Source organism: Oppia nitens, unplaced genomic scaffold, assembly GCF_028296485.1.
Source record: "Oppia nitens isolate AA-2021 unplaced genomic scaffold, nextdenovo-longstitch-racon4-pilon3 scaffold60_pilon_pilon_pilon, whole genome shotgun sequence".
NCBI lineage: Eukaryota > Metazoa > Arthropoda > Arachnida > Sarcoptiformes > Oppiidae > Oppia > Oppia nitens.
In genome coordinates this window covers 65,001-75,000 of record NW_026533244.1, presented here as the reverse complement: position 1 = coordinate 75,000, position 10,000 = coordinate 65,001, and the positions used below count along the sequence as shown (strand labels likewise).

At 44.9% G+C, this 10,000-nt stretch overlaps 1 non-coding gene across 1 annotated transcript in view; it reads right to left on the bottom strand.

Moving 5' to 3' along the window:
* The window catches only part of LOC128962008 (5.8S ribosomal RNA), a 154-nt gene extending 125 nt beyond the window's left edge, over positions 1–29 (bottom strand). The window contains exon 1 of the ribosomal RNA XR_008484632.1: positions 1–29. This exon is cut by the window's left edge and continues 125 nt beyond it. This is a non-coding gene — a ribosomal RNA (5.8S ribosomal RNA).
* Positions 30–10,000: the final 9,971 nt, after the last annotated feature.

The following is a 10,000-nucleotide window of genomic DNA, read 5'->3' as shown; positions in this document are numbered from 1 at the left end:
GCGAACCGAGTGATCCACCGTTTGCAGTTGTACTGCACATTGTGTTTTTATCAATTGTTATCAAAGGCACAAGTTTTTCAACTTAAAGCGCACACACAAGTCAAGTCTTTACGGCATTGCTTACGATCATAGACCGCTCACAATAATTAAGCCTAGCGACAGTCTTTGGGCGCACCCTATGACTATCACTCTGTAGCCCGACTTTGACGCCGATAGCGACAAAGTGCTCACACTTTGACGGTGTGTAGGCATTGCTCAGATTAGACACCTCATGACTTGTCTTGTGTTTTTTGCAGACAAACACCGGTACTAAAGTGTTCATATTCAGTGGTGATCGGTCGCTCTCATACACAACACCTAACAGTTACACTGTTGTTGTTGTTGTTGTGTACCTTGTGATCACCTATGAACGGTTATGTACCGTTTGGGATATGTTTGCCGCTTATCTATCGATTGAGCGACTTTTGCGTTCAACAAATTGCCGTTTGTGTATGAGTTAAACTCTACAACATACGGTAATGATCCTTCCGCAGGTTCACCTACGGAAACCTTGTTACGACTTTTACTTCCTCTAAATGTTCAAGTTTGGGCATCTTTCCGAGCACAGCGCTGCCACTACAAGAGCAGCTGCACCGGCCAGTCCGAAGACCTCACTAAAACATTCAATCGGTAGTAGCGACGGGCGGTGTGTACAAAGGGCAGGGACGTAATCAACGCGAGCTAATGACTCGCGCTTACTGGGAATTCCTCGTTCAAGGGGAATAATTACAATCCCCTATCCCAATCACGAAGAAGGTTCATTGGGTTCCCCACTCTTGACAGAGTAGGTTTTTGAATGCACGCTGATCACTTCAGTGTAGCGCGCGTGCGGCCCCGGACATCTAAGGGCATCACAGACCTGTTATTGCTCTGTTTCGTGCGGTTGAAACACCGCCTGTCCCTCTAAGAAGTGTTGTCGACGTTATAAGTCGGCAATCTATTTAGTAGGCTAGAGTCTCGTTCGTTATCGGAATTAACCAGACAAATCACTCCACCAACTAAGAACGGCCATGCACCACCACCCACTGAATCAAGAAAGAGCTCTCAATCTGTCAATCCTTCCAGTGTCCGGGCCGGGTGAGTTTTCCCGTGTTGAGTCAAATTAAGCCGCAGGCTCCACTCCTGGTGGTGCCCTTCCGTCAATTTCTTTAAGTTTCAGCTTTGCAACCATACTTCCCCTGGAACCGAAAGACTTTGGTTTCCCGGAAGTCCCTCGCCGAGTCATTTAGAGAACTCAGGCGAATTACTGGTCGGCATCGTTTATGGTTAGAACTAGGGCGGTATCTGATCGCCTTCGAACCTCTAACTTTCGTTCTTGATTAATGAAAACATTCTTGACAAATGCTTTCGCTTTAGTTCGTCTTGCGAAGGTCCAAGAATTTCACCTCTAGCTCCGCAATACGAATGTCCCCGTCTGTCCCTATTGATCATTACCTCATGCTCCGAAGACCAACAAAATAGAACCGAGGTCCTATTCCATTATTCCATGCAACATTATTCGGGCACTGACGCCTGCTTTGAGCACTCTAATTTTTTCAAAGTAAACGTACCGATCGCCTATGACACTCGGTGAAGAGCACCATAGGACAAGGTCGGTAAAGTGTTCAGCCAAACAGTAGCCACTGGCAAGTGGACCGTCTGACTAGGAACTGAGATCCAACTACGAGCTTTTTAACCACAACAACTTTAATATACGCTATTGGAGCTGGAATTACCGCGGCTGCTGGCACCAGACTTGCCCTCCAATAGATCCTCGTTAAGAGTTTTACATTGTTCTCATTCCAATTACGAGGCCTCATAAGAGTCTCGTATTGTTATTTTTCGTCACTACCTCCCCGTTCTGGGATTGGGTAATTTGCACGCCTGCTGCCTTCCTTGGATGTGCTAGCCGTTTCTCAGGCTCGCTCTCCGGAACCGAACCCTCAGTTCTCTCTGAGCTTTGATAGAGTACAGTCGCATTTGCATTGCTCTCTATTCTCTCACTCAAAATTTTCTAAGTATTTTTATGCTTACCGCCGTATACCGCCGATCTGGTCAATGGTATTGACCTCCCACCGCTCCTATCGTTACCACATCGCCTTACTGAACACAATTTGGTGTGTCTGAAGAAAATCCGCCGAAAGATTGGCCAAATACARCCGAAAAAGTCTTTTCAAAACTGCAAATCATTGCGTTTTCAAAGCCTTACAGTATTGGTGCCGATATTTACCGCTTTTGGACAACTATACGGAACACTCACCGCTTTCAACACTTTTTCATCGCTATTCTGAACACATTTTTTGTTGTTCGGAAAGCGAGTGTCTCAGGACTCGGCCCATATCGGCCAAAAACCCTTTAATTACCCAATTATTAATCCGCCATTTTCTTTGTTTACCTTATTTTTTCACTCCAATATGTCTGSCAAAGGAACAACGCCCTCTACCAACAACAAAAGACGTCTCAACTCAAAGGACTCACCTATGGAAGTATTTTACGCATCAAAAGTGGCGCGAACTGAATTCCCAAGTATTCTGGACATAAAGTACGACCCCACGGCAACCGCTCAGGAAATCCAAGAAATAGACAATGAGCTGGACACTTGGCTCACAGAATTGAACGCAATAGGACAACCGAAGAAGGATATCATCAGAGGATTCACCAGACGKTACAAGGCTTTGATATACTTAGCCGAAAAAGCCGCCATCGCTGCCGCAGCCGCTGCCCACACATCAACTGTTATTGGCAGYCGACTCGGTGACCACGAAGACGCCATAGCGGAAATACAGTCAACACTGAAGAACTTACCGCATATCATTGCCGAAGCACTCCCAAAAGGCATCAATAATGCCTCAACACACACAACAAAAGTGCCGAAAACACCGAAGACTTTCGCCGACATCGCCGCCAAAAATGCCACAATTGATTATCCAATTGTGATTGAACCGAAGACACACAGGACAGCAATCAGACCAAGTCTGATCTCAACACCGCTATCGACCCGGTTCTCATGGGAATCGGCATTCACCACCGCCGCAAAGGAAAGGACGGCAAAGTCACTGTTGCCCTTAACACAGGCAATGACTTAAAACAACTAAAAGACAAACTAATGGGCACCAAAAACTTTACCGACAACTACACCATCCGCTCACCGAAGAAACGCAATCCACGCGTTATTGTCCACAACATTCCCAAAGACACAGAWGATAAAGACTTTATTGAAAAAGTCTTTCAACAGAACGCCGCTATTAATATGAAATACACCGACATCACCGCATTTAAAGCTGAATTCAAGCCTATYTTCCACCCGAAACTCCGAGAAAAACAAGAGTACACTTCAATAGTGTTTGACGTCTCACCATCGCTATGTAAAGTCTTACGAAGCCTMGAGAAGATCAAATACGGMTGGTACTCCTGCGCYGTTGAAGACCATATWCTCATCACCCGATGCTACAACTGCTGTGGACTTGGCCACAGAGCAGTGCATAARTCAAACGGAACCGAAAACAAGTGCAAACACACAATCGCGTGTTCGCACTGCGCCGGAAACCACGCCTACCGCAACAACAAAGAAGTCCTCTGTCCGGTAGCCAACGATAAGACCAAAGCCTGTTGTGCAAACTGCGCCGCAGAAAACAAACGCCTCAACAAAAACAAGCATAARACCGACCACTCCGCCATTTCCAACAACTGTCCGATGCTCTCCGCCTACAAAGAAGCCGAATTCAACAGAACCAACTATGGATGTTAACGCTACAGAAGATCAACGACTGCATAAACTTACCGTCATTCAAGTCAACCTTAACCACTCACATGCCGCAACTGCTCAACTCCACCGAATTGCACAAGAACGGAAATGGGATATACTTCTCATACAAGAGCCCACCGCTCAAGGCTCTCGCGTAGTCGGTTTGCCAACTATGCGAGTTTGCGGCAACAACAAGAGCGCTATTGCCGTAAACAATCCAAGTCTATCGCTCTATCTACATGAAAATCTCTCCGACGAACACATCACAACAGCCACCATCTCTACAGCAACGGAATCGATAACCTTTGTCAGTGCTTATCACAAAGGAAAGCCGCGACATAATCAACCAAACAATCAAGACATTGCTAAGCTACAAAATATACTTACAATACAAAAGACGGCTCTACTCGGCATCGACACCAACGCATACTCACCTGTATGGGGCGCCAACGAAGAAGATCTCAGAGGCGCTGCAGTGTCGGACTTCATCGCAACCGAAGACCTCATATTACTTAACGACTGCACAACACCAACATATCAACACCAAACAACAGAGGCCACTAGTTTCATCGACGTAACACTTGTTACGCAAAACTTGGCACGAAGAACAACCGATTGGAGAGTACTTGATGACATAACACTCAGCGATCATATGTACATCCAAATGACATTATGGACTACCGCCAAACCACAAGACATCCGCGCAAACGCTAAGCGCTTCAACACATCAAAGGCCAACTGGACTGAATTCGACGCCGCGATTAATGCAATGAAACCAACATTTAATCAACTCATTGCCTCCGCAACAACAACCGAAAACATAGAAATACTCACCGACTATTACTTCACAAACATCGAAGCAATCACTCGGAAAAACATCCCATTGTACAGGCCTACAATATACTCAAACAAGTGGTGGACTCCATTACTTACTACACTGAGACACGAAGCCAACCGATTACGCCGCCGAATGAACAGAGCGAAGACAAACTACGAACAGAAGAAAGAAGACTTCAAGAAAGCCTATCATACGTACCGCATCGAAATGATGAAGTCAAAACACAAGACTTTCCAAGACTTTTGCTCCGTAGACAGTGAACGCGACCCATGGGGAGCCGTTTACAAAATGCATCGCACAAAAAAGCAAAGCTACGCACCACTAAAGTCTATTAAACGACCGGACGGTACTATGTGTGCTAATGAAACAGAAACTCTGGACACACTACTCACCGCTTATTTCCCAACGACTGAAGACAACGCCGCCGAAATAACTATAAGAGAAGACACACGACGACCACCGAACACATCACCGGACAATGCTTTTACTGAAACAGAAGTCAACGCTGCAATCAACCGAATGAAGACCAAAAAATCACCCGGTTTTGACCTAATAACGGCTGAAATACTCAAAAGGATTACATCAATTCTACTCACCGAAATCACCGCATATTTCAACATATGCTTAACATATGGACACTTCCCAACAAAGTTCAAAACGGCGCTCATCAAATTCATTCCCAAAGTCTCCGCATCAACAACCGACACACACAAAGCCTTTCGACCGATATGCCTCTTACCAACAATAGGCAAAGCTCTGGACTCGCTTCTAATCAAAAGAATAGAGTGGCATATGTACACCAACAACAAACTCTCGGAAGGACAGTTTGGCTTTGTACCGCAACGTTCAACAACGGACGCAATACTCACCGCAACGAACATCGCAACAAAGTACAGAAGAAAAGGCTTCAGTGTTCTCGTCATCTCATTGGACATTGAATCTGCCTTTGACTCCGCAAAATGGCCCCATATTCTCAACGCATTGAAACAAAAACAATGTCCTAAAAACCTCTATCGACTGGCCCAAAGTTATTTCTCCGATCGTTATGTAATCGCCGAAACAGAAGCCAATTCAATCACCCGACAAGCAACACAAGGCTGTATGCAGGGATCACCATCTGGCCCTATCTTTTGGAATATACTCTACGACAGTCTTCTCAAACTCAACTTACCGAAAGACTGTACACTTCAAGCATACGCAGACGACGCCCTTCTCATCGCATGTGGCGCTAACTCCCGCATTGCTGCTGAAAGAGCCAACACCGCACTTACCGCAATCAACTCATGGAGTGAAGAAATTAACTTACGTTTCAACGCTAGGAAAACACAAGTCCTGGCGATCGGAAAAGGTTCGGAATCAACACCTCCGAACTTATACTTAGGCGGTGAACCACTCACTTTCGTCAAGCATCTCAAGTACTTAGGCGTTACAATCGACCATCAGATGTCTTACACCGAACATATCAAAAACGTCACCAACAAAGCAAATGAAGCAATCACTCGATTCTCCCGTGTGGCCCGTACTGAATGGGGACTTARTTCCCGAACMTTCTCAACKATTTGGAGGTGCGCAATAGAACCTGCAATTACTTACGCATCACCGGTCTGGGCCGGAAAAGCCACTGTTGATAGAAACTCCMGACGACTGAAATCAACGCAAAGACTCGCGAACCTACGCATCACTCGTGCATACAGAACWACATCTCACGAAGCGCTATGGACGCTTACGGGGATCACACCAATTCAACACCGCATTGAACAATTATCAACAGAATATTACTTACGCATAGGACAACAACCATCAGAATATGCTTACAAACCTAAGTACATTCAACACATACCTTTTGAAGCTATTGAGCGCCGAACTCCGTACTTCTCGTCAGAACACCCGAGCTCCCGAAATCAACTTAACACTCACGCAATCAACACTTACATCAAGAAATCCATCACCGAAGCCGTTRTTGAAGATTGGCAATCTCATTGGGACTCTGCCGATACCGGGCGACTGACTTATGCATTCCTACCAAAAATAACCGAAAGATTAACWCTAAAGGACTTCAAAATAACACACAATATTACACAAGTACTTACGGGCCACGGAAACTTTGGTCATTACTTACACCGTTTTACTTTACGACCACACCCAAATTGTCCAGCCAATGACGGYGTTGATGACGTAATGCATCGACTACTCCACTGCCGCCGATATGAACATCACCGAAGACAACTCTACCGAACAATCAACAGAAGACTTACAAACATTGAAGAGTTTAATAGTGTYTTAACTAACAAAATACACTTCAAAGCTTTTGAAGTGTTTATTCAATCGATACTTACAACCGAAGACCAACTTACCGACGAAAACCAACTCACCGAAGAACACCAACGAACCGAAGAAAACCAAACGAAGACCGAAGAAGAACAACTTAGACCAACGAAGACAATCAAACAGAAGATATACAAACCGAAGACCAACTTACCAACGAAGACCATCCAATCGACAATCGAAACATCGAAGACCATCCAATCGAAGAACAACTAATCGCGAACCTACTATCAGAAGACTAACTCACCTAACGACCACCGCTACCGACGATAATTACACTTATGTTTTTGTTTTACTTAACGGAAAAAATTTTTTTCCTTTTTCTCGGACAGGTTCCCGTCCGAGTTTTTTACTTTTTCAGTTACTTACAGCACAACTTTACCCGTTTCGTCTCCACTAAGACTCCTCAGAACGGCTGTTACTCCGTTGACGGGTCAAACTCCTTCGTGCGGGTCTATCTCTTCTGGCAGGTGCATTGCCTCCAAGACATTCCCGACCGCCCCCTCAGAGTCACGGGATCTGAACGCGACAGAGATAGCACCCTCCGTCGACATCCAGACTTGCCCGCAACCCACAAGGGATTGGTATGTACGTTATTGACGTACACCACTAAAGTTTGGGTTTTAAACGCGTTTTCCTTCGCATGCGTTCTATGGTTTTTTACGCGATTTCCTTCGCAAGCGTTCAAATTGTTTYTACGGACGTTAATGGTTTCAGATAGCCGATCAACCGGTCGTGCCGCAGCACCGACCAATCAACCAAAGCCGAACTTTCAAGTCACCACCTTATCAACCGAACGGACACGGGAAACATCTACATTTTCTCTCATTATTTTTACTGTTTCCCGTTCCCTCTAATTTTTATCTAATTAYCGCTAAWTATAGWCATTATTATGTATTCTAAAGTAGCACTTTTTGTATAAGTAATCGCTACTTATTGCTAASTATGTTTTAATTGTTAGCCCTCTTTTTTATGCCTTTGAGCGACAAAAAGAGGGCTATATTTTCACTGTAATATTCAAMTTTCAAACAATAAAACGAACWTTTGGAACCGAACCCTGATTCCCCGTTACCCGTTACAACCATGGTAGGCGCATAACCTACCATCGACAGTTGATAAGGCAGACACTTGAAAGATTCATCGCCGGCACTAAGGCCATACGATTAGCAACAGTTATCCAGAGTCACCACCGTTAGGAGCCCCACAAGGGAACCCCATTGGTCTTGGTCTAATAAATGCACTTCTCCCGTCTCCGGTCGAAGTTTTTGGGCATGTATTAGCTCTAGAATTACCACAGTTATCCATGTAGACAGTCAATATCTAAGGAACCGTAACTGATTTAATGAGCCATTCGCGGTTTCGCCTTAATACGGCATGTACTTAGACATGCATGGCTTAATTTTTGAGACAAGCATATGACTACTGGCAGAATCAACCAGGTAGCTGTTCAGCCAAACACACACAGAACCGAACGGTCCGTGTTGTTGTTGCTGTCGGTGTCCTACACCGACTCACACTGCCTTCAATATAGCGGCCAGTGTTCACATTAACATTGCGTCTGTGTATAGCGCTAGCGTTAGTTTCGCCCGGCGTTATCACACATCCCAAACTGCCGGTCAGTCATCGACTAGACCGTCAACAGTACCGCTATAGCGGTTATCAACTTATTCAATCCGTTAGTTATAGCCAACCTATCGCGGCGCTATTCAAAGTCAGCCTTCGTTCATATTGCTCATGTTTATCGGCACTCTGGTTCCCAGTCAGTGACACGGTTTTACGCGTTTGACTATAGGCGGAAACTCAAGTGGTACCCGAACCGACGCCAGTCATCCCTATCCTGACATGTATTAGAGTTGCCGTAGTTGCGGTCTTAGTGTGCAATCAATCAAGGCGTGCAGTCTGTATTGTCGACCCCCACGTACTAACAGCTGGCTCACTTACACCGCACGGCTCTCTCCCGTTGATAAAGCGAGGAACATGTCTTGCCGTCCCCTCAAAAAGTACGACAATCTGATATTCATCGGCATTACGCCGTTTGAATCACAGAGTTATCGATACTGTGTCACCGACTATCTCTCATTAATCGGTTTGACACCCTATAGTGTGTATAGTCATCGTATAGCATTATACGACTCTCTCAAATGTTATGCAGTGAACACCGCATATAGTGCTTTGACTCGTACTCAACACTACTACTCTCCATATATATACTTTTTTCTTAGTAAGGCACAAGTTGAGATGTGCACTTTGACTACTTGAAAAAACATGACATGTTTAAACAACACTGGAGGCCCGTCGGTAACTTCGGTAACCAAATTGTCACTATATCTTGTTAGGCCTCATTGACTAGATGGTGTCAATACGTTTGGCCACTCACTCTGACCACCGGGGGTCGTGTTATAAGCGTTTTCCCGAAAACAACATTCCCGAATAACTCTGGCCACGGCCAACCGATCGGGACCGGACCATCATTGTTGTGACCGCCAACTAATGGCCAACAAGTCATATATGTATCACAATATGATTTGACCTCATCTTCGGGTCCAAATGGCCATCCGAAAAATGTCTGTCATGTACTCTCTACGGAGACATGTTTTTCGGCCATTTGGACCCGAAGATGACCATCGATCGGGACCAAACTTTCAAACTATATTCTTGCCACCAATGCGGTTCTAATGACATATGTCACGTCCCGATCGGTGGCCGTTTACCGAAGTAGTGATTTTTCAAAAAAAGTAAACAAAAAAATGTATGTACAGTATATTAGGTGTAACACCAGTATAGCATACATGTAAATGAGAGTAAGTAACGGTAAATCGGTAAGTAGTGGCCACAATGTTATGACCTATCTAGTCAGTACCGCATACCTATATGCTATCTTCTCCCGAAGTTTGGTCCCGATCGGTGACCATCTTCGGGTTCAAATCCCCGAAAAACCTATATTTCCCATACATTAATAACACATACAATACAATGCATTGTTGTAATCACGGGACGGGCCATATTGACCCGAAAACAACAATATAGACAATAATGTCCAACAGACAACTTGTTGGCCATCCAATTACTGTCCA